This window comes from Dendropsophus ebraccatus, chromosome 3 (assembly GCF_027789765.1).
Source record: "Dendropsophus ebraccatus isolate aDenEbr1 chromosome 3, aDenEbr1.pat, whole genome shotgun sequence".
In the NCBI taxonomy this organism is placed as follows: domain Eukaryota; kingdom Metazoa; phylum Chordata; class Amphibia; order Anura; family Hylidae; genus Dendropsophus; species Dendropsophus ebraccatus.
This window is the reverse complement of record NC_091456.1, coordinates 131339084-131362867: the sequence shown is the minus strand read 5'-3', so window position 1 is coordinate 131362867 and position 23784 is coordinate 131339084. Positions and strand designations below refer to the sequence as shown.

Here is a 23784-nt window from a genome sequence, read left to right as displayed (position 1 = left end):
TATTTTACATTTGGAAACAATAAACTGCAATTTCCATTGTTTGGACAACTTATCTAGCAAAGCTAAACCATTTTATCATTTTCCATATTACTGACACCTTTAGGAATATCAACCCTATTGCACACTTTTGTGTCATCAACAAACAGACAAACCTTACTTACCAAGCTACTTACCAAGCCTTCTCCTATGTCACTTACAGACATAACAAAAAGAATAGGACCCAGAACAGACCCTTGTGGCCACCACTTGTAACCACTCTCTGCTCAGAATATATACCATTTTCAATACTTTAGTAGCCCAAAAAAAGATTGTCAGAAACATGGTATGTAATTCAATGTATTAAATGTATACCGGCCTAATAATTAACTGGCAGAGAAGGCTATAAAAAGGCAGCTGAAAGGAAAGACTGTGGCTGAGCCACATGTAAGGCAGAGTACAGCAAAAAAAAGTAGGCTTAACCCCTAGACGACCCTTGACATATCTGTATGCCCTGGCCGCCTGTCACCATACAACCCTGGGCGTACAGGTATGTTCTGGATGTATATCCTGCTATGAAGTGCGCTCCTGAGCAGAGCATGCTTTATAGCAGGTGGGGGCTGGCTTTAATCAGCAGCCGGGCCCGCACCGTTAATGAAAGGCTGCTTGGACCGCGACCGACCGCGTGGTCATTAACCCCTTAAACCCATTTAAGTGTAAGTGACAAGAGCAGTGTGAATGCGGGGGTCCCGATCGTTCTCCCGGACCGCTAGAGCTCTCTTACCTTCCTCTGTGCAGTCCGATCGGCCAAAGGCAGGCTCAACGAGCAGAGTGCCTATGACACTGATCAATACTATGGCATAGCATGAAACAGTGCTTGCAATCTAATGATTGCATGTAAAAGTCCTCCAGGGGGACTTAAAATGTGTAAAAAAAAAAAGTAAAAAGGTTTTTAAAATATACCCCAAAGCCCCTCCCCCAATAAAAATGAAAATCACCCCCTATCCCATAATATAAATATAACATATAAAAATAAACATATTACATGCCGTGACGTGAGTTATTGTCCGATCTATTAAAATATAACTAAAGTCATCCTGTACAGTGAACAGCGTAAACGAAAAGAGGGAAAAAGCGTCAGGATTACCGATTTTTTTTTAATTATAAAAAGTAATCAAAACGTCTGATCTACACAATTATGGTATTAATAAAAACTAGAGATCATGGTGCAAAAAATGACACCCCATACAGCCCCATAGGTGAAAAACAAAAACTGTTATCAGTCACAATAGGACCATTTTATTAATAATTAATTGCAAAAAAAAAAGGATTTCATAAACAAAACAAAAAAAAAAAAGAGAATCTGTGTAAACCAGCATATGGTTGTGTTCGGACTGACCTATAGAATAGTGGTATTATGTCACTTTTACCCTATAGTGCATTACGTAGACACAGGAACCTCCCAAAAGTTACAATATTGCATTTTTTTCCAATATCACCAATTTATATTTCCATACATAATATTTTGGGGGTTTTGTCATGCATGTTATGTTAGAATAAAAGACGCCATTACAAAGTACAAAGTATTCCTGAAAAAAACAAGCCCTTACGTGGCCCTGTAGATAGAAAAATGAAAGTGCTAGAGCTAGAAGGGGAGGAGGAAAAAACGAAAGCGCAAAACTGAGAATTGGCCCGGTCCACTGGGTCATTTTGGGCTTGGTCCTCGAAGGGTTAAAGTATGAAACTATCTCAGAAAAGATAAAGGGGGAGCCTTGGGGCAGATGAAGCTACAAAGAGATATTGGGGGAATGACTGTAGTAGTCTTTACTCCAGCCCCTGTGAGATGCAGCTCAGATGAAAACCATGAGAACTACTGTAGAGCAGTGTGTAGAGCAGTGTGAAAAGTAGTCCTGGGTTATGTTGTGCAGTACACTGTTGTAAGTTGATAACACCAGGAACTAGGGTTCTGGATGCAGGAACTCTACGAGTCAGTCAACAAGGGCCATTGTGCTGATGAGACCTAGCAGTGATCACTCATGGAGACATGAGGGCATTGTATTGAATAGGCTGGTTCAACAACACAAAATAAGTGGGGCAAATGGTGGTAAGGTGTAGCTAGTCCCCAGAGACTTATAATAGGACTGTGAGGATTCATGGCGCAAGTCTTTGAGACCCTGGTATAAGACAAAGTCCTTCCATTCACTGAGCAGCAGGACAGTGGGATCAAATACAGAGCCACAACATACAGTATGACACAGTAAGATTAGATACAGAGCCCCAGCAGATGGTATCACACATAGCAGGATTAGATACAGCCCCAGCATACAGTATCACAATGTAAGATTAGATACAGAGCCCCAGCAGATGGTATCACACACAGTGGGATTAGATACAGTCATTTGCTCTCATAACACTGTAGGATAATGTCAGCCATGGAGGTGGCGGCACCTGCTGCAGACCTCTGATAGAGAATGTTATATGTACTATGGAAGGACTACAGCTGTGTTGTGCTGGTACTTGTAGTCCTCCCCTCAGTGACTCACCCACTCTCCCTCATGCAGTACATTGGAGTCATGGCTGGGATGCCCCCCCTGGGTGAAGCACTGAGTACTTGTCCTTCCATCCAGCTCTTCCCCTGCGCTGCTCCTCACACACAACACCCTCAGCTCTGCTTAGTCACCTCTGTGAGGGGAGGGTGGAGAACGTGCTGCTAGAAGGAGGGGAGGAGGTTTTGTTTCTGTCTGTCAGGGCTGTTATCTGATCCTCCTGTCAGAGTCGGTACCTAGCTGCTGCACAGTACAGATTTCCAGGGAGTGGCGTGTCCAGCAGGATTGCAGAAATAACACAGGAGCAGACACAGAGCTGACAGGACATTCAGCTTCATGTATTTAAAAAAAACTGTTTATTTTAGCTTATTAATGTATATTGCAAAGATTCTTATCATGGCCTAAGTTAACTAAAACTAAATGGTCAAAATATTTTATAGTTACGCTTTAAGTTGGTGTTCCTGATATTAAGAGTACCCTCCAAATATGTGAGAGACCACCGTTATGATATGGGTATTTTTTAGAAATGACACGATTTTGTAATGTACATCTATTTTGAATTTGGTGCCAGAATAGAGTACCAGGTGATGTTCTCTGGGCAACATGCACAGTGCTGAACAATAGTCATTTATTAAAAAATAAATTGGAGGTACACTTTAAGCTCCCATTCCTCTATGTGAGGAAATAATTAAAAACAATCTTTGGAGTTTGTCTTTGTTCATTGTATGGCATAGGCTACCTGTAGTTACTGGTTGCCACACAGTAAATGGAGGCAAACTGCAACTTGCCCAGTTCACTGTGTAGTGTGGGTGCCGATCAGTGACCAATGAGCTATGCTGGGAATAGCTTATCAGTATGTTTTGGCTGTAACACCCCTTTAGCACTCCACAATTTGTATTTTTATATATATTTTTCCCTTTGCTCTATGATTTAACCACTTAGGAATGCAACCAATTTATGTCTTAGAGGCCGGAAGAACTTTTTCATATAGCCTCCATACATACGACCTTAATCTTTTAATTTTTACCCCATGAAAGGGGTTCCTGGTCTTTGCCAAGGGAGTTGCCTTTTGGCACCACAGCACATTTATTTTATTATAATTTATATTACATTTTCATAGACAGGATACATAAACATAGCTAAATTTCATAGTAATATTTATGACCTGTTTCACACATCAACTTAAACAATGCAATACCTTCATCATACAGGTTGTACACTTATGGGAATACCATTATGTAACCGGATGGGTTTATTTCAGATTGCTAAAGTGTCTTATTCATGTGATAGGAAGGAATGTAGTGTTTTCATGTCTTATTTGTATCTATCTATCTATCTATCTATCTATCTATCTATCTATCTATCTATCTTAGCTGGCTGTGTAAGTGGGATTGGTTTGTATTTAGCTATGTGCATGGGAATAGGTAGATGTATTGTTATGTCAACTGTTCGGCCATAAACCTCCCCAGTAGTGTCAACATTGGAGGACACAGTTGTTGTTATTGCCCGAATGCATGTAGCTGTAATTGTACAACCACATTTTGCTTGGTAAACATGTACAGGGCCTGGGAAACTTCCATTCATGGTCATCAGTGGTCTACATAGACATTTCTGGAAGCACATCACCCCCCACCCAAACTTACTATAAAGATCGGGGGTATGTAGCTTCTAGTCAGCCTCAGCTGGGACCATGGATGGAAGGTGCCCAGCACCCTGTCATCGAGCAAGATGGGTGTATATTAGTCCATAATATACAATGGGGCTCCCCATTTCATTGTGGAAGGAACAACCATGCATCTGTACCATCTGTAACTGCAGCTAAGTATAATTCTATGTAATTAATCTCTTATTTTTCTATAAATCTGTGTGGTTATAGCCTTCTCAGACTATTATCAAAAGCAACCGGTTACATAATGGTGTCAGAAGTGGGATAATAGTCCAGGAATTGCTATAACTATATAATAGAAATATAATGTATGTGTTAGCTGAGATGTGTAGTTGTGGGGTAGATGACAAAGCGAGTCCAGTCCCCTGGTGGGTGTATAGTTCGCGACCCTGGGCACCCAGCACTCGAGATGGTGACACCATTTCAGCTGACAGACCCCAGTCGGCTGGTGGTGCCTTGTTATGTCTTTTGAATGGCAGAAGACCGCAGCAGATGTGGGATGGATCTGTCTGCTGGCGCGAATTGAGAGAGACATACAAGAAAAAGAAGTGAAGCAAGTGGGCTTCATGGATGTGGAGATTGTAGGGTGGGAGCAGGCTCCTCACCAGGTTTTGGCCAATGAGTGGCCGCAGTGTGTTGCTTTATAGGTTTGAAGTAACTCATGTTAAGAGTTAAGAGAGATGTGAAACCTGTAGTAATGTGTTTGCAAAGAGGATGAGTAGAAGTTGTGTGTTATTGGCAGGTAAGAATGGATGTTATTGTATTACCGGTATTGGAACGGCGAATGTGTAGAAGGTAACAGTGCGATAGTGAAGTGTAACTTCCAGCCTTAAATGAAGGCTTGTATATTTGTGTTGTAATGGCCTGTATATGACGTTGCATGTGTATTTGCACTGCAGAAAAGTTTTTCTCTCTGTATCTAGAAGAGCAGAGTGAGCAGCAGCTTGTCAGGTAAAAGTCTTTGTTCAGTCTCTGAAGCTGATCTATGGATTATATTAGTAGCATGGAGTTGGTGGAGTTTTGACAACAAGTCTAATATTACTAGATATTCACATTTGAAACTAATGAAGATCATGAATATATTGGCTAGAATGATATAAGTTGGGGACTCTGTTTGTCATTTGAAGGAAAGTTGATGGATATCTGGTGGTGAGATTTATAGACTTAATCCCTGTGCAAAGTGTTGTCCATTGTTTTAGTGTTTGTATTTTCTGTATGTGGACCAGTCAGATAAAGGTTAATCTGATGGAACATGATGACTTCATGGGATTATTTAATCTATGATATAACTAATATGTCTGTGTTTTATCTGCAGGTTCTTGGAGTATTGCTATATATAGTATGTGTATAACCTGGGATGTAATGGATATCCTTTAACATTAATTTAAATCCACGTGGTAACAAATTGGCCAAATGTCAGTACTTTTGTATTGTGTACATGTTATGTTTTCCTTATTGTTTTGTATTCTGCAGCTGTTGAGAGAAGAACAGAAGTAAAGAGACACCTCCTGCTAATGTTTTTCTTCCCCTAATTACAACTAATGATTTGTTTGTTTGCAGGAGTAAGTGGCCATCCTAGCAGAGAAGCCAGGTTTGGTATCACCTGTTGAGTCCTGGCCAGAGTAAAACTTAATGTTCTTTTTTTGTAGTGCTATCCACATGTGTTGTTTGGTTATACTGGGGATTGTAGTTCAGTGAGTCACCAGACTGAATAAAAATGCGCATTTAGGTTTTTGGTTTTTGTTTGGAGCTCCAGTTAGAGTTGATAAGAACTCTTGTTTTTGTTTTTTTTTTTGTTTTTTGGAAGTGACTTTGCACTTCCTGTGAGACTGTTGTGAATGGGCCCATGTATGTCTATTGTTTGTCTGTACTGCCATATGTTATATGTTTCTAAACGTTTGCGCAGCGATTTTAAACTCAGCTGAAAGCAATAGAGTGATCTATTTAGATCATTCTATGAGCTGTATGTATAGTTGTATTACCTGTATGTATAGATGGCTCAGACTGATGAATAGTTCTATGAGTCGTATGTTGGGGTTATATGACAGATAAAATGTAAAAGTAACCTGCCTGCATTGTGAAAATTTATACATGATACGATCTAAAATGTGATGTACTAAATTTTATCAAATTTTACAGATGGTAAAGGAAAGTTGACATGTTTTATACTCCCTCTTGCTATAACAGAAATATGTACTTTTATTGATATTAATGAGATACCTGAGAGCCTTAAAGTATTTAGCAATAACGGTAGAATGATTAGAGACATATAGTGTCACGGCCGCGGCGGCTTCCCGCGTCCCGGGTGGCCGCCGCGACCGCCTCCTGTCCCGTGCAGCCGCCGGGGTCCTTGTGTAGGGACCCGGCGCTGCTGCTGCTTCGGCCCCTGGGGCGCCTCACCTCTCCTCCGTGCATGTCGCGGTCTGTGCCGGCCGGCGCGCGCGTCCCCGCCTCCTAGGGCGCGCGCGCGCGCCGGCTGTCTCAGATTTAAAGGGGCAGTGCGCTCCTAATTGGTTAGTGGCACCAATCACTCCCCTATAAATCCCAGCATGCCCTGTCCTTAGTGTTGGAGCCTCTACATGCTTCCCATAGCGTTGGCCCAGCCCCCTGTTGTTCCTGTGTCCTATTCCGCTACCTGGTCCCAAGTCCCTGTTCCTGAGTCCTATCCGTTACCTGGTCCCAAGTCCCTGTTCCTGGTTCCTGTTCCCCTGTCACTCCATCTGTTCCCGTGGTCAGCCTGTCACGTGCGCTCTCACCTGCAGACCATTGCCTGTGCCATCTCCTGCCACGCCTCGCCTGCCGACATCAGCAACCAAGCCAGGGGTAGCGACCTGGGGGTCGCCTGCCGCAGCAAGTCCATCCCGCCTTGCGGCGGGCTCTGGTGAAAACCAGCGGCCCCTTAGACTCCGCCCCCTGGTGAGGTTAGTGCCATCGCTGCTGTCGGTCCAGTGGATCCACTACTCCAGGCGTTACAGTAGGCTCCAACCATGGATCCCGGCGAGGTGCCTGATCTCCGTGACGTCGCCAGAGTGGTCACTCAGCAGGCGCAACAAATCCAGAAACAGTCGCAGCAGATCCAGCAACTCACTACCGCCTTACAGCAGCAGACTACTGCCCAGCGCACACCACCTCCTGACGCTTCTTCTTCACTCCGACTGGCTCTCCCAAGCAAGTACTCTGGGGACTGCCGCAGCAAGTCCATCCCGCCTTGCGGCGGGCTCTGGTGAAAACCAGCGGCCCCTTAGACTCCGCCCCCTGGTGAGGTTAGTGCCATCGCTGCTGTCGGTCCAGTGGATCCACTACTCCAGGCGTTACAGTAGGCTCCAACCATGGATCCCGGCGAGGTGCCTGATCTCCGTGACGTCGCCAGAGTGGTCACTCAGCAGGTGCAACAAATCCAGAAACAGTCGCAGCAGATCCAGCAACTCACTACCGCCTTACAGCAGCAGACTACTGCCCAGCGCACACCACCTCCTGACGCTTCTTCTTCACTCCGACTGGCTCTCCCAAGCAAGTACTCTGGGGACTCTAAGTTGTGCAGAGGATTCTTGACTCAGTGCACCATGCACATTGAACTTTTGAGTAGTCAGTTTTCCACCGAGCGCTCTAAAGTGGCTTTCATCATCAGCCTATTGGAAGGTAGAGCCCTGGCCTGGGCCACGCCACTGTGGGACCGTGATGATCCTGTTGCTGCCAATCTCCGGGCCTTCCTATTCGAGTTTTGCTCCGTCTTTGAGGAACCTGCCCGTGCTTCTTCAGCTGAGACTGCTCTCCTCAACCTCTCTCAAGGCAGCTCCTCTGTTGGTGACTACGCCATCCAGTTCCGCACCCTGGCAGCTGAATTGGACTGGAACGAGGCCGCCCTATTGGCCACCTTCAAGAAGGGTCTGTCTAGTCGAGTGAGAGACGTGCTCGCTGCCCGAGACCTGCCTACCTCCCTGAACGAACTCATTCTACTGGCCACCCGAGTTGATACTCGTTTTTCGGAGAGGGAGGAGGAGGTTCGGCATGAACATTTACTAAGCCGTTCCCGTCGCCATCCCCAGCTGGCGCCGGTTTTCCAGAATCCTGACCTTTCGATGTCCCAGCCCTCTCCTGAGATTCCTATGCAGGTGGAACGGGCTCACCTGACGCCTGATGAAAGAATCCGGCGCCTGGAGCGGAATCTCTGTCTCTATTGCGGTGGTTCCGATCACTTCCGGCTGGGATGTCCCCTACGTCCCCAAACATCCGGAAAATGCTCGCACCTAGGTCCGGTGGGACAGGTGTCCCTAGGTGTGAATGCCACCTTTCCAAGTCTGTCTATGCCAGTTTCCATCAAGACTCCCTCAGGACAAAATCATCAGACTACTGCCTTCCTCGATTCTGGGTCAGCAGGCATTTTTATTGCGGCAACATTGGTCCAAAGATGGCGGCTACCCGTGACCCGACTAGCCAGGCCCCTGACTATCTCCTCGGTCACGGGCGAAATTCTTACCGACCGTGTGTACTACCAGACCGCACCTTTAGTCCTCCAGGTGGGTCCTTTACATCAAGAAGAGATATCCTTCTACGTCCTGCCCCATTCTTCCCCCGCGGTCCTCCTGGGACTCCCGTGGCTGCAAGAAAATGCCCCTCAGCTGGACTGGAGAACCGGGGAGATTCTCAGTTGGGGTCAGGACTGTTCCAACCAGTGTCTCAAGTCACCTCAGATCAAGTGTACTATGTCGTTTTCTGTCCCAGCCAAGCCTCTATCCGGCCTACCGGCAGAAGACCAGGACACGGCGGATGCCTTCTCTGCCGAGGTGTACCCTCTCTCCGTACCCAAGACTGAGGTCATGTCCTCTCACCACCGGGAGAACTTACAGAAGGACCTCGTCCACAGACTCACATTCCCTTGCCACGTTTTACCGCCTGATCGCCTAGTACCAGTCGTCACCTCCACTCTTCGGAGAGTACCCCCCGGAAAGACTCTTGTTCACCCTGCGCTTCGAAGAGGTATTTTGAAGTGGGGACATTCCTCGTTGGAGGCCGGCCACCCTGGAGTCCGTAAGACCGGCCAACGGATCGCTCGCCACTACTGGTGGCCCAGTCTATCCCAAGATGTCAAAGACTTTGTGGCTTCCTGTGCCATTTGCAGGCAAGAAAGAGGGGGAGGCCAAAGGGGGGGGTACTGTCACGGCCGCGGCGGCTTCCCGCGTCCCGGGTGGCCGCCGCGACCGCCTCCTGTCCCGTGCAGCCGCCGGGGTCCTTGTGTAGGGACCCGGCGCTGCTGCTGCTTCGGCCCCTGGGGCACCTCACCTCTCCTCCGTGCATGTCGCGGTCTGTGCCGGCCGGCGCGCGCGTCCCCGCCTCCTAGGGCGCGCGCGCGCCGGCTGTCTCAGATTTAAAGGGGCAGTGCGCTCCTAATTGGTTAGTGGCACCAATCACTCCCCTATAAATCCCAGCATGCCCTGTCCTTAGTGTTGGAGCCTCTACATGCTTCCCATAGCGTTGGCCCAGCCCCCTGTTGTTCCTGTGTCCTATTCCGCTACCTGGTCCCAAGTCCCTGTTCCTGAGTCCTATCCGTTACCTGGTCCCAAGTCCCTGTTCCTGGTTCCTGTTCCCCTGTCACTCCATCTGTTCCCGTGGTCAGCCTGTCACGTGCGCTCTCACCTGCAGACCATTGCCTGTGCCATCTCCTGCCACGCCTCGCCTGCCGACATCAGCAACCAAGCCAGGGGTAGCGACCTGGGGGTCGCCTGCCGCAGCAAGTCCATCCCGCCTTGCGGCGGGCTCTGGTGAAAACCAGCGGCCCCTTAGACTCCGCCCCCTGGTGAGGTTAGTGCCATCGCTGCTGTCGGTCCAGTGGATCCACTACTCCAGGCGTTACATATAGGAGGACAATATGTGTTTGTCTTGTTTGTTCTATAACAGAAATCCTCAGGTGCTGACTGGCCAATGTTACTAGAGGAAGGTGTTGGATTGACAAAATTAGAGTGTGACATTTGTTACTGTGGTTTCATTCATGTAATGAAGGGGTGGTGAAGAACAAACACCATAAAGAGATACAAGAGCCATCAAGGACGCTGCAAGTCATGATATTCTGCTCTTGTGTGACTGAGACTGAGTTGCTGAGCCCACCCCATACAGCTTGAATGTTTATCTGCTATGGTCTGTCTCTAACTCCATCTTCAGCAAAGTGCAAAGTGCAGATGAGCCTGAAGAGGCGACAACCTGAGATGACTGTCTGCCGAGGTGCCAAGATGATGGAGAAAAATGACCCTCACCAGGCACAGCACTGCCACAGAAAGGGGCTCTAGAGTCTGCACCTCCAGCCATATCTGCAACCCCCCTGACCTGAGAGAGAGGAGGGGGAAGGACTGAGACAGACCAATCAACTTGCAAAGACATCTATAAAGAGAGACATTTACGAACTAAAGAGACATTTTTTCATTGCTATGACTGATAATCCAGCACACCAGTCTTTTCCAGTTTTGGTTTTTAGCCCAGTCAGTGCCAAGGTAATTTCTGTGATAGACAAATAAGAAATAGTGAAATATTGTCCTACAGCAACCTCATGTCCATTATGGACCAAGGGGTGGGAAGTGTCATTACTTATATGTACTTGTCATGGTCTCAAATTTAGTTTATTACACAAAGGTTTAGAAACAGGAGGGGAAGTATAAAATGAAGAGAATAGTATGTGAATAATTACATGTTCAAATGAGGATGATACCAAATCTATGACATCACAAATAATGTTTTGTAACTTCCTTAAATCACATCAATAAGACAAGGGGTGGAGTGTAACCGGATGGGTTTATTTCAGATTGCTAAAGTGTCTTATTCATGTGATAGGAAGGAATGTAGTGTTTTCATGTCTTATTTGTATCTATCTATCTATCTATCTATCTATCTATCTATCTATCTATCTATCTATCTATCTATCTATCTTAGCTGGCTGTGTAAGTGGGATTGGTTTGTATTTAGCTATGTGCATGGGAATAGGTAGATGTATTGTTATGTCAACTGTTCGGCCATAAACCTCCCCAGTAGTGTCAACATTGGAGGACACAGTTGTTGTTATTGCCCGAATGCATGTAGCTGTAATTGTACAACCACATTTTGCTTGGTAAACATGTACAGGGCCTGGGAAACTTCCATTCATGGTCATCAGTGGTCTACATAGACATTTCTGGAAGCACATCACCCCCCACCCAAACTTACTATAAAGATCGGGGGTATGTAGCTTCTAGTCAGCCTCAGCTGGGACCATGGATGGAAGGTGCCCAGCACCCTGTCATCGAGCAAAATGGGTGTATATTAGTCCATAATATACAATGGGGCTCCCCATTTCATTGTGGAAGGAACAACCATGCATCTGTACCATCTGTAACTGCAGCTAAGTATAATTCTATGTAATAAATCTCTTATTTTTCTATAAATCTGTGTGGTTATAGCCTTCTCAGACTATTATCAAAAGCAACCGGTTACACATTATATTTGTCATCAACAATTTTCTAGTAAACTGGCAATTTAAGTCTGCCTATGTGTGTACAGAAAACTAAAAGGAATCTATGTGTAACCCGTTAAATAGTAACTGGGGACTGTAATGGATCATTTTAGTACAAATAAGACTTCTTAGACCAAGCAGCTGGAAAAAGTAAATTCAATAGTGTACACACACACACACACACACATATAAATATATCTGTATATATGTATAGGGGGACACATATTATCTGGTATAGCCACCAAGGGGAGCTGATGCACATAAATTTATGCAAACGTCTGTTTGGCGAATATTTCATTGGTATTGGGCCCCTTTGCGCCACTTGCACTAGACTTAATAAATGTATATGTATGTATGGATAGATAGATAGATAGATAGATAGATAGATAGATAGATAGATAGATAGATAGATAGATATGCAGTGCTAGAGAAATGGGATGATAAGTTTGTGTGGGTCACATAACATCCTGATACGACAGCACTAGCCTATTTCCATGGTGCATCAAATCCCAGTTTACACTGCCATGTTGCCAAAATAGTGGCAAAATTCCACAGTCTGACCATGTGTACTAAAGAAAAAATCCATCAATAGTTTTGATATGTATTTTCAAAAAAAAACTTGATATTGCTGCATTATGTGAATTACTTTTTGGTTAAATGTTACTGAGTCCTTTGCAGAGCACAGTTTTTTTTTTCTTCAATGCATTGGTAACTATGTTATGACGTACCATGGGTCTGTACTTTCTGTGCTAAAACAATACAACCTAACCCTCGCTACTGTACAGTTGCCACACCTGGGAAATTTAAATGTTTTGATTTAATTGTGCGGCACCTGAAGTCCAATTGGGACTTGATTGAGGGAAGTGGTGCATTGCAATATTCCTTGCTATGAGCTTCTGATAGCAATGTATGGAGCTAAAAATTGAGGTGTAATAGCGGGGTCCATGCCTGCCAGAGCTGTAAGAGTCATATGACCTGAACTGCCCGGTAAATGAATGCAAATCTGTTTAATCAGGGCTTATTTACTGAGCCTATTACACAGCTCTGTAATTCTGCATCTAGGGCTGGAGGAACGATCGCTAGATCAATCTAGTCTAATAGGGTCTTATCTGTTTGCAGCCATCCTCTCAAATGCGGACTGGTATGACATCAGTACAGAAGGCTATGCAAGTTACTGGTCACAAGGGTCCTGCAGTCTTCAGGCAATGTCAGTGTAAGGACAGGTCAACTAAATGAACAATGCCGTAAGGCTATGTTCACACGGCTTATTAGACCGTCCGTTCTGTGCCCGGATCATCGCGGCCGGTACTTAAGCACCGGCCGGATGATCCGTCCGGCCGTGGAGCTCTGATGCGGGCACATTAGCGCGCGCCCGCATCAGAGCTTCCCATAGCACACAGTGAAGCGAGCGTCCGGAGCCGCTCGCTTCACTGTGTGCACTAACAGGTCTTTCTGCGGCTGGAATTCACTGAATTCCGGCCGCATAAAACTGACCTGTCAGTTTTTTTCGGCGCCGCATGACGATGTGCGTACGCTCCGGCCGGGATCCCATTGCACATAAGGCTATGTTACACACCGCAAAACTACGGCCGTAGTTCTGCGGCGAGAACTACGGCTGTGTGAACCTAGCCTAATACTGTGAGCTTGACATTCTCATTCTCTCTCCCTCTCTCTTTTTCAAAGCTATGTATTAATAGTGATATCCACTTTTAATTATAGTGGTAAGGTGTAGCTTTGTAAAAGGTGGTGTGTCCATAAATATTTTTGTGTTATAGGTAACAGTTTTAAAAGCCAGCAGTCTGCCTAGGAAACAGTAGAGGCTGTTGTAAAACTAACTGTATCTGCTACTAAAAAATACCTGTTTTATAACAGATATATTAATTCATAGATATTTTTAAATAAAATCTTCTTGTACAATTGGCTTACATATTATATGCGAACTTTCACTTGTAATGACTTCAGGGAGTATACACATTTTACAGAGGAGAAGAAGAAGCAACATGAGAAAATGTAATTTTACTGAAATAGTAGTAGATGCTTGGAATATACTTGGAAGTCCACATTAAGACAATTTAAACATTCCTGGGATAAACATACAGTATATCTATCCTGAGATAATAATAACTAGATTGACCAAATTGGTACATCCTCATATTATCCATTCATGTCCAGCTCTGTCCTGTAAGAAGATAATATTGTCCTCTGACCTTGGAGAAACTGTTCTTCTGCTAATACACAGGTTATGTAACAGTCTATAAAGGTAAAAATATTTACAGTTCTCATGTATAATCTGTACTTTATATTCTAATTAGAATGTTCCATTGACTCATGCTACTGCATGATTAGTTGCGCCTGCTTGTAAACCTTTATGTAATCTTGTGGTTACATCATATAGCAGTGAAATAAAGTTGCTGTTTTTGGCACTTATAGAGTACATTCCCACAGGATCTGTTTATGTGTTATACCATAATTGCAGTTTTCTCAGAATGACCCTGATGTCTAATGGGCAGGTTCTGACTGGTGTGACCATACTAATTGCTAAATTAAGTGGCAGCGACACAAGCTATACTGTACTTCTTATTGTCCTGACTGCACGTTGGACTAGCAGACGTATGATACTGGCTGCAGAGTGATGAGCCCTCACCGTAACTAGTGGCGATGGGTAATGTCTCAAGTTGTATGCGGCCAGGGGGCAGTAGAAGAACCCATGCAGACATTCTGTTCATTGTAGTTTTCTGTTGATGGTTGATGGCTGTGTGGTTTTGCAAGTTGTTATCCTAAATAATTATGACCCTGTAATCACACTTTTGCAGGTAAAAAGCTTTTTAAAAAAATCACACAGCCATGGTGGTGCATGTTGGCACAGTTTAGCTGCATTGTGGTCACTTTATGGCCAACTAGCTCCTGCTATGTGAATCATTACCTTTAGGCTGGGTTCACACACAGTATATTTCAGGCAGTATTTGGTCCTCATGTCGGGTCCTCATAGCAACCAAAACCAAGAGTGGATTGAAAACACAGAAAGGCTCTGTTCACATAATGTTGTAATTGAGTGGATGGCCGCCATTTAATGGCAAATATTTGCTATTATCTGAAAACAACGGCTGTTATATTGAAATAATGGCAGTTATTTACTGTTATATGGCGGCCATCCACTCAATTTCAACATCGTGTGAACAGATCCTTTCTGTGTTTTTAATCCACTCCTGGTTTTGATTGCTATGAGGACCTGACATGAGGACCAAATACTGCCTGAAATATACGTAGTGTGAACCCAGCCACAGAAGTTCTTAGATTTTAAGGGTACTTTTAGGTGTGGTGTTTTGTTGGTCGTGGGGGCCGCAAATAAGCGCTGATCTCACTGATTAGCCTTTGAATGGCAAATGACAAATTAATGGGCCCGAAGATATAGCTGGCAGCTGGACTGGAGGAAATGTCCCAGATCATAAGCAGCACAGATGTAAGTATACGCAGGGTTGGGGCCCCTCCTTCATGCCCCTATTCCACGAGTCGTTTGTAGGAGCAAACGAGCGCTATTAGCGCTCGTTTGCTCCTCGTTCCCCGCTTGCTGCCGCCGCTATTCAACGCGGCGTCAGCGAGCGGGTGAGTGCGGGAGGGGCGGCGGGGATTTGCTGGGGGGGCTGCCCGGGGGATCGCTGATCGTCCGGGCAGCCCATAGGATATAGCAGCATCTGCTGCCGACGGCCCTATTCAACGGAGCGACGGCAGCAGATCGCTGCTATATCAGTCGCTTGTTTTTCAACATGTTGAAAAACAAGCGACTGCAACGATCAGCCGACATGAACGATGTCCACGGGACGAATATCGTTCGTAGCGGCCGTTATCGGCCGAATACGAACGATATTGCTCCTCTAAACCAGTGATTTTCAACCAGTGTGCCGTGGCACACTAGTGTGCCGCGACACATGGTCGGGTGTGCCGCGGGGAAAGTTCCCCAAACTATGGTGCCCCTGTGTTTTGTTCCCCGGCAATGCGCAGCGAAACATGGGGGAGAGAAGCACAGAACAGAAGCAGGGGGGAGAAGTATGGTGGAGAGAAGCACAGGAGAGAAGCATAGGGGAGAGAAGCATTGGGGAGAGAAGCAGGGGGGAGTATGATGGAGAGAAGCATGGGGGAGAGAAGCAGGGGGGAGAGGTATTGTGGAGAGTGGCAGGGGGGAGAAGTATGGTGGAGAGAAGCATGGGGGAGAGAAGCACAGGGGAGAAGTATGGTGGAGAGAAGCAGGGGGGAGAAGTATGGGGGAGAAGTATGGTGGAGAGAAGCACAGGAGAGAAGCAGGGGGGAGAAGTATGGTGGAGAGAAGCACAGGAGAGAAGCAGGAGGAGAAGTATGGTGGGGAGAAGTATGGTGCAGAGAAGCATGGGGGAGAGAAGCACAGGAGAGAAGCAGGGGGGAGAAGTATGGTAAAGATAAGCACAGGAGAGAAGCAGGGGGGAGAAGTATGGTGGAGAGAAGCACAGGAGAGAAGTAGGGGGGAGAAGTATGGTGGAGAGAAGCACAGGGGGGAGAAGAAAACAGGCCCAGGTTTCACACTGAGTGAGTATAAATACATTTAGAATCTATATTATTAACTAAATGCATAATATGTACTGTTTTAGTGCCATTTTGTGCCATTTTGGTTGGTGGTGTGCCCCTGGATTTTTTAAGTATAAAAAGTGTGCCGCGGCTCAAAAAAGGTTGAAAATCACTGCTCTAAACGACCCGTGGAATAGGGCCTTAAGGCAGTGTCCTTCTGCTCTGTGGTGATTCTGTCTTTAAGATGGCCCACATGGAGAAGCATGAAACACTGCTCCACCTTCTGTGTCCACCACTGAGCCTGCCTATGAAGGAAACTGAGAACGGGCATAGTCACATGCTTCTCCATGCTTCTCTCATCTTATGCCCAGCCTGGAGGAGGGGTGTATGAGTTTAGCTCTGAGTTACACAGGGAGCTGCTGTCAGTAAGTGCAGTAATACTGTACAATGAACAAATGGCCAACCCCTTTCAAAGATTGCAGGTCTATCTAATATGGGCTCTCAACCTTCAACCCTTGTGGCAGACCCCTGCTATAACCAGCAGTTCATGCCCAAAAACTTTTCAGCGTGTCTGAAATCAATGCAGTTGTGTTCATTTTGTAATCTACGTTGCTGCAGTCTTGTCTGTAGCTGTCTGTGTACAGCTACAGACAGGATCAAGGATGGGTGAATGTGGCCAAACTCTTGGCATTTGCCACATGTGAATATACTCTAAGGCCCAGTACACACTGAGAAAAAACAGCAGAATTTCACGGCGGAATACCGCCGTGCTTAGTGTCCTGCAGTGTCTGAATGGGAGAGCGCGTTTGTCTCCGCTCCCGTCGCTCTCTGCTCAAAGAATTTACATGTCAATTCTTTGAGCGGAGAGGGAAAGAAGCGCAGGCGCGCACGCCCTCCTGTTCAGATACTGCAGGACACTGACACAGCAGGATTCTGTGGTGGAGAGCTCTGCCGTGGAATCCACTGCCATTAGGAAATGTCAAGAACTTGGTGTACAAGAATGTCTAGGTAAGTAGTGTGTATAAAATCCACATTCACATGAATGCTCGGTTGACTATCAGTCTTCCATCAGCTTGCCTTTTTCCCATAATGGATCTGATGCTATTACATCCCCAGGTAAGCAGCTTCTATGTACTGGCCACCCCCATGATGTAAAAGAAAATCTGATTCATCAAAACAGGCCACCTTCCTCCATTGCTCTACAATCCAGCTGTGTACCGTCATTTTTTAAAATTATTTTAGCGCCTCAAGCTACAATAGTTCTGTTATACTGGACTAGACAAGCTAAGCTTTGCATCCACTCTGCATCAGTGACCTTTGGGCACTTGTGCCCCCTCAACCTGGTTCACCTGGTTCCTTGGACCATTTTTTTTTTTTATGTTTTTATTAGTTTTTCCAAAACATACAAAACATATAACAGCAATCAAACAGTGATCGCTTTTTATATAAACAGGTATAAGAAAAGCAGTTGTTAAACTGGGTATTGTCTATGACATGGAAAAATACCTGTCAAATTGCAAGTAGATAAAGAATATTCAGAGTGTTCAGTTAAAACTCATACATAAACGTAACAAACAGAACAACTGGAGCTCTCGCAAGAGGTCCAGTTTGGACCTCCAGATGAAGTGCACGGGACACTCCGGCTCACCCCAGGTCAATAGGAGGATCCTCAGCCAATATCCTTTTCTGATACCACATGGTTAAGTAGAAACATTCCTTAATGGAACGTTGTATCGGTAAAGGTAATATAACAATGTAACTCCCCCAACAGTCCACGTGAGTCTTCTTCCTCTGCAAGGCCTCCACCCAATCCATTTTCATAATAAAGGAAAGTTTTTCTAAGAATAGTTGAAATTGAGGAGCAGATGGGTGATTCCAAGTGTGTAGTATAGTTTTCACACTTGCAGCCGAGAGCATATATAAGAGTTTTCTGTCCCCCGCAGAGCAAGGAAAGTCACAGGTGTCTATGAAACCAAATATTGCCTATATCGGGCCTATAGGGATGTAATTAATCAAGTGAGTAGTAGCAAATGTGTGAATGCGAATCCAAAAGGAGCGGACCACAGGACAATCCCACAGACAGGGGTAGATGCCCGTCCCTCCCTCTCGGCACCTAAAACAGTTGTCAGATTGATAAATACCCATTTTGTGTCCCCTGATGACAAGTATGATCTATGGAGTATTTGTAGTTGCATTTCCAGGTATTGGCTGTAAGGTAAATACCTGATTATCTTATGTGAGCGTTCAGACCGCTGTGTGTATGTAGTGAAAGTGATCTGCCAGTACCTAGCCGACTCGGAGCGTTATTAACGCTGCGAGTCGGTACGTGTGAAGCTACCCTAACAAAGAGTTGAGCCTGCAGTACTCAAGCATAGAGCGAAAAGGTTGGTGGAGGGAACAAGCCAAGGAAAGGCGTGAAAGGAACTGTTGGTCTCGTTTTGAATCAGTAAACTGATTAGTCTGATATAGCCAGTCAATAGCTATACGCAAAATGGCTATATTGTATGCCCGAACATCTGGGAAGTTAAATTTTGGATGTGAAACGGGATTCTGCATCTTCCACCCTTCCAAATAAAAGAGCAAAACAGAAAATTAATTTTGTGTTCTTCCTTAGGACGTAGATATATAGGAAGGCAGTGTAAGATGTAGAGAAGGCGTGGGAATTCGATAATTTTAAGAAGGTGTGCCCTGCCAACATAAGACAGCGGCAAATTATGCCAGTTAGAGACTTCCAATGAGGAAATATATGGTCTAATATTGGCTTTATAGAGATGGTTAGGATATTTTGTCAGGGTTATGGCCAGATATGTGATCTCGCAGGAACACCAGCGAAACGGATAAACATACATCTAATGGGACAAGTAGGACCTCGAAGCAGTAGGACTTCTGATTTATCCAGTTTTTTATGGTAGCCCAAAAGTATACCTAGAGCCTTGAGGTCATCTATCAATGGGGAGAGCGAGCACAATGAATTTTTGATAATGAGAAGGATGTCGTCCGCAAATGCAGTCATGGTAAGGTCCTGACAATAGGATAGGGACTCTACTGAGGGAGTTACAGGGGATATGTGATACAGTAAAGGGTCAAGGGCGAAGTTAAAGAGGAGAGGGGAAAGGGGGCAGCCCTGTCTAGTGTCTGTAAGTGAAAATATCAAAGGGTAGGGTGTTAAGTCCATTGATCGTCAATTTAGAGGTGGCATCTGTTTGTGTGTACGAAATATAATTTAAAAAAATCGGGCCAATTTGTCTACGATGGAGTGTAGAGTAAAGAAAAGGCCAGGAGACCTTGTCAAAGGCCTTTTCCACGTCCAGGGTCACTGCCTCCACAAAGCAAGAGATTGCAGTTCTAATATTACGGACAGCCTGGCTGTTTCTAATGAAACCGCGCTGAAGGGGGTGTATGAGAAAGGGGAGAATTTGCTGTAAACGAGTTGCTAAAATTTTTGCTAGAAATTTGTAGTCACTATTTAATAGCGTAACTTAGACCATTTTTGATAAATACTAATCACTGCACAACTACAACACCCCACAGACCTGCTGTTTTGGAGAGGCTCGGACTCAGACTGTTTGGTCATTGTCAAAGCTGTCAAGATCCTGGTGCTGCCTAAGATAATCAATGTCAGTGGTTTTAATGTTATGGCGGATCAGTGTATATATCAGTATTTACTAAATGTTAAGGCTAAATGTACGTTTTTACAGCAGGAGGCAACAGTTTGGTAGCGGAGCTGTGGATAAGTTTTGAAACTATGGCCAGGGGTTGGGCAATTTTACTGGCATAAGAACAGCAAAATACCATAATCAGCAGGGGCTGTAAATAAACCAGCCGACAGTAAAAATATCTGAATCTCTACCTTCAGCAAATGCTAGACAAGCAAATTCACACATTCAGGTATATGTATATGTTCATGTGCATGCAATGTATTTGTGCATGCAAGACTGAGTAGGGGCTCCTCTCACAGTTTTGCCCTGGGTCTGTTTTCTTTAAAACCAGTCCTGATCACAGACTCCAGTGTTTTACACTAAGTAGTATTGTGGAACTGTGCAGTTTCTATACAAGAAGAAAACATATTATAATCACACCATCCGTCACAGGATATGGTTACTGTAATGTGGTACCTATAAGCAAGCTAATTCTGTAGGCCATTCATCTCACTCACCTATGCTTAGGTTCCCGGCTGATACAGCAGTTTAGTTGCATGTAGGAAGTAGAGTGGTCTGTGAACTCCTACACAGCACTCATTCACAGGAAGCAGGAAGAATACTTCTACTACCCATGTGGGAGGAAGTTTGTGTAGAAATAAGTACTTGTTGCAGGGACATCATGATCAGCTGACCGCAAAGAGTAAATCCCCACTTATAGGTACATAGTTCACACTGTAAAGTTAGCAATATTATCTGAAGTCTACTGAATAGTTTCCATTGATGGGACAGCAGCTCGACTTACAGGAAATGTTTGACTCATCTTTTGCTATACATTATTTTCTCATTACAGTGCTCCCACACACATTACAGTATGAATTCATTCCAGCATAACTCTATGGAAAGCTAATAGCAAGTACCAAGCCCCCAAAATACTAATTCCAAATAAAATATATGAAGGTTAAAGAAAAATAAAACAAGCTGGAAACTGGGGAATCATTTCCTGTGAAGACACAAGCTTCCTTGAAGTGTTAGAGGTCATTCACACGTCCGTAGAATTGCGTCTGTACATGGATGGTGTCCTGCGGACTGGACCTGGGAGTTCCCAATATCATGATTAAATATGATGTTGGGAGCTCCTAAACAGTTTAAAAGTTCACACTAGTGTACTGACACAGCTGCACAGCACACTAGCACAAACTTTTAAACTGTTTGTTTACATAATCATGATGAGGGGAACTAACAGGTCCAGTCTGCAGAACACCGTCCATGTACAGACAAAATTTCTACGAATCTGTGAATGACCCCTTACTGTCAGAGAGAGACACGTCAAACGTTTGGATCAGTCAAATCTGGGTGTTCAGACTCCCACCGATTGTTGGAGCGACCCAGAAGAAGAGCTTGGGTGCCATAAACTTATTAAAGAGTTAGTCTCCTGCCCTGAGATGGGAAAAGGAACACTAAGCCACTTGTTTGTCCAGGTTTTATATAACAATTGGGGAGGATCTGAACACCCAGTCCTCAACCTAACAAAACTTTTGCTGTGTCTTTGTTGTCTTTTTAGGGCTCAAAATAAAAATTTTATCATATACACTATTGTCGCTGCACAAAAAATGTTTTCACTGGACAGTCACTGGGGACTGTGGTTAGATGTCAGATCATGATATAAAACTGTAATCTTTATGATCAGGGATGAAGAAAAGGGAAAAATATCCCCCACTTTATTTCACTCCAATACTGTAGATGTTACGTGTGTTACTGACCTTGCATTCTAATGATGTCTACATCCAGGGTCAGAGCTTTCTCAGTTGCCTGCTGTTCAGGAACACAGCAGACAGGAGAGACCTGCTCCCATAGGTGCTGCAAGAACATTTCAGTGTTTTAATAAATGAAATGCTGGAGTATGAATTTGCTCCGGCTTCCCTGAATACCTCCCTAAACATATATTGTTTTTGGTGCTCAACTTAAGAAATTCAGATCACTTCAAGTAATTCTTTTCCCTTTCTCCCACCTTTCTATCCCTTTTCCCTTTGATCTCAGCTGGAGTCAAGGTACACAACGTCTTAGTTCTTATTCTGTAAAAGTAGCAATTACACACACTAGTGTTTGTGATACTGTCAGCAGAACAGGCTTGAAAACCATTCTTTGTTACAGCCAAACAATTTTCAATTTTATAATGAATGAATAACAATCTTGCACTATGCAATCCTTATAGAACTCAGACCCCTCACAGATGTGCTGAGCCAAACTAAACTCAACATACGTTTTTCTGGTGCTAAGTTTAGTTTTGTGGGTGAAATAGATTTAGGTTTATGTCAGTAATATTTTACAAAGCTTTCCAACAACTCTGTATAGTCATATAGTGACATCATTGGCCACAATGCCAAAAAAAGATGGATACCATGTGGTATATGTTTTCTTGTGTTGGCCCACTATATAGTAAAGTGCAGTCTGCCTCCGCAGGCTTCAGGCGTGCCAGCGGCAGCTGCGGTGGGCATAGAGAAAAGTTTATTATTTTACATTATGCATTCCTCTGCCGGCTGCATAAAGACAGCGATCAGCTGATGGCCATTTCTTCGAATGTGCACCTTTATTACACAAAGCAATAACCTGTCAAATCGTCCTTTCAATAACCTGTCAATTCTTTGGCAGCAGCAGAGGTGCGCGAGCCCTCCCATAGACAGGTTATGGCACACTGAGGCAGGCGGGATTCCGTGGCGTAAAGTTCCGCCATGAAATTCTGCCTCTTTTACTCAGTGTGAACATACCCTTAGTGTTTTTCTCTAACTTTCAACTTTCTGTGTTTTGCTTCAGTTGTGTTTTTCTGTGTCTTTGTTTTTTCTGTTTGTTTCTTTTCCATGTTTTAGTCTAGGGCTACAGCAGGTATATTACAGGAACAGCTAGCTCAGTTTATTGTCCATTTAGGTTAGGGAAAGAGAGAGGGAAAGATTAGAAATGTCAGTTTGGTCATTCCAGTGTTGATTGTCGTCTTATGTTCTATTTCTGGCTATTCACACATTTGCATCATCATTCATACCATCATCTCCAGTTCCAGTCATCTAATGATGAGTTACCATTTCATCCTTGTTACTTATGGTATTAATACGTGCTTGTATGATTTTATTTGAAACTGCTTGACGGTCTTCCTATTTTATCCTATTAAAGGGGTAGTGCGGTGCTACACATTTATTGACTAAATAACACACATTACAAAGTTATAAAACTGTGTAATGTGTGTTATTTAAGTGAATGGCCCCCTTCCCTGTGTTCCCCCCACCAGTGGAAGTGTGGCCCTCCCTCATGCTGGCCCCCCTCCAGCACATCATCAGCTGCTCAGCCGCAATTGGCTGAGCATAACCAATCGCAACTGAGCAGCTGACACGCTGGAGGGTGGCCGGCATGAGGGAGGGCTGGAGCGGTCCAGCCGGCCTCCTGAAGATTACGTTGTTGTCCCAAGATGGCGGCCAGGGTCGACAGTAATTCGGAGAGTATAATGCACCACATTTCCGGGGGTGGGGGGAAAACAGGGAAGGGGGCCGTTGACTTAAATAACACACATTACAAAGTTGTATAACTTTGTAATGTGTGGCATTTAGTGAATAAATGCGTAGCACCACACTACCCCTTTAAGTCCTGGGGTTGGAACTATTCATAGGACCTAAAAGGCGAGAGCTATAAGTTAAGCCGAGTTCTGAAATCTAGTGATAGGTATCCTTTAAAAACTAGAGAAATTAGGTCAGAGACTCAAAGTATACTATAAACAGTGTTCTGGTCACAGCTCCTCCCTCCATGTTAAGACAAACCTGCCCTGGTGTCCTATAATTTACCATTACAGGCAGATATTATAATCAAGGCCACGTAACAATCAGTTGACCACACCGAGGGGAGTACTGGTTGCAAAATCCTCACAAAAACTAAAATGTCTTACCAGGTCTTCATTTTAGTGGC

General features: G+C 44.6%; 1 protein-coding gene across 3 annotated transcripts in view; it reads right to left on the bottom strand.

Annotated features, from left to right (window-relative positions):
* Positions 1-23784, bottom strand: part of TICAM2 (TIR domain containing adaptor molecule 2) — a 27853-nt gene extending 4069 nt beyond the window's left edge. Inside the window, exon 1 of one of the 3 annotated variants that reach the window (XM_069962693.1) lies at positions 23765-23784. The gene's annotated coding sequence lies outside the window, so the exon portion shown is untranslated. Of the gene's footprint in view, positions 1-2519; positions 2603-20354; positions 20444-23764 lie in introns of those variants that run through there. The other 2 variants (XM_069962691.1, XM_069962692.1) reach the window with 2 other exon arrangements.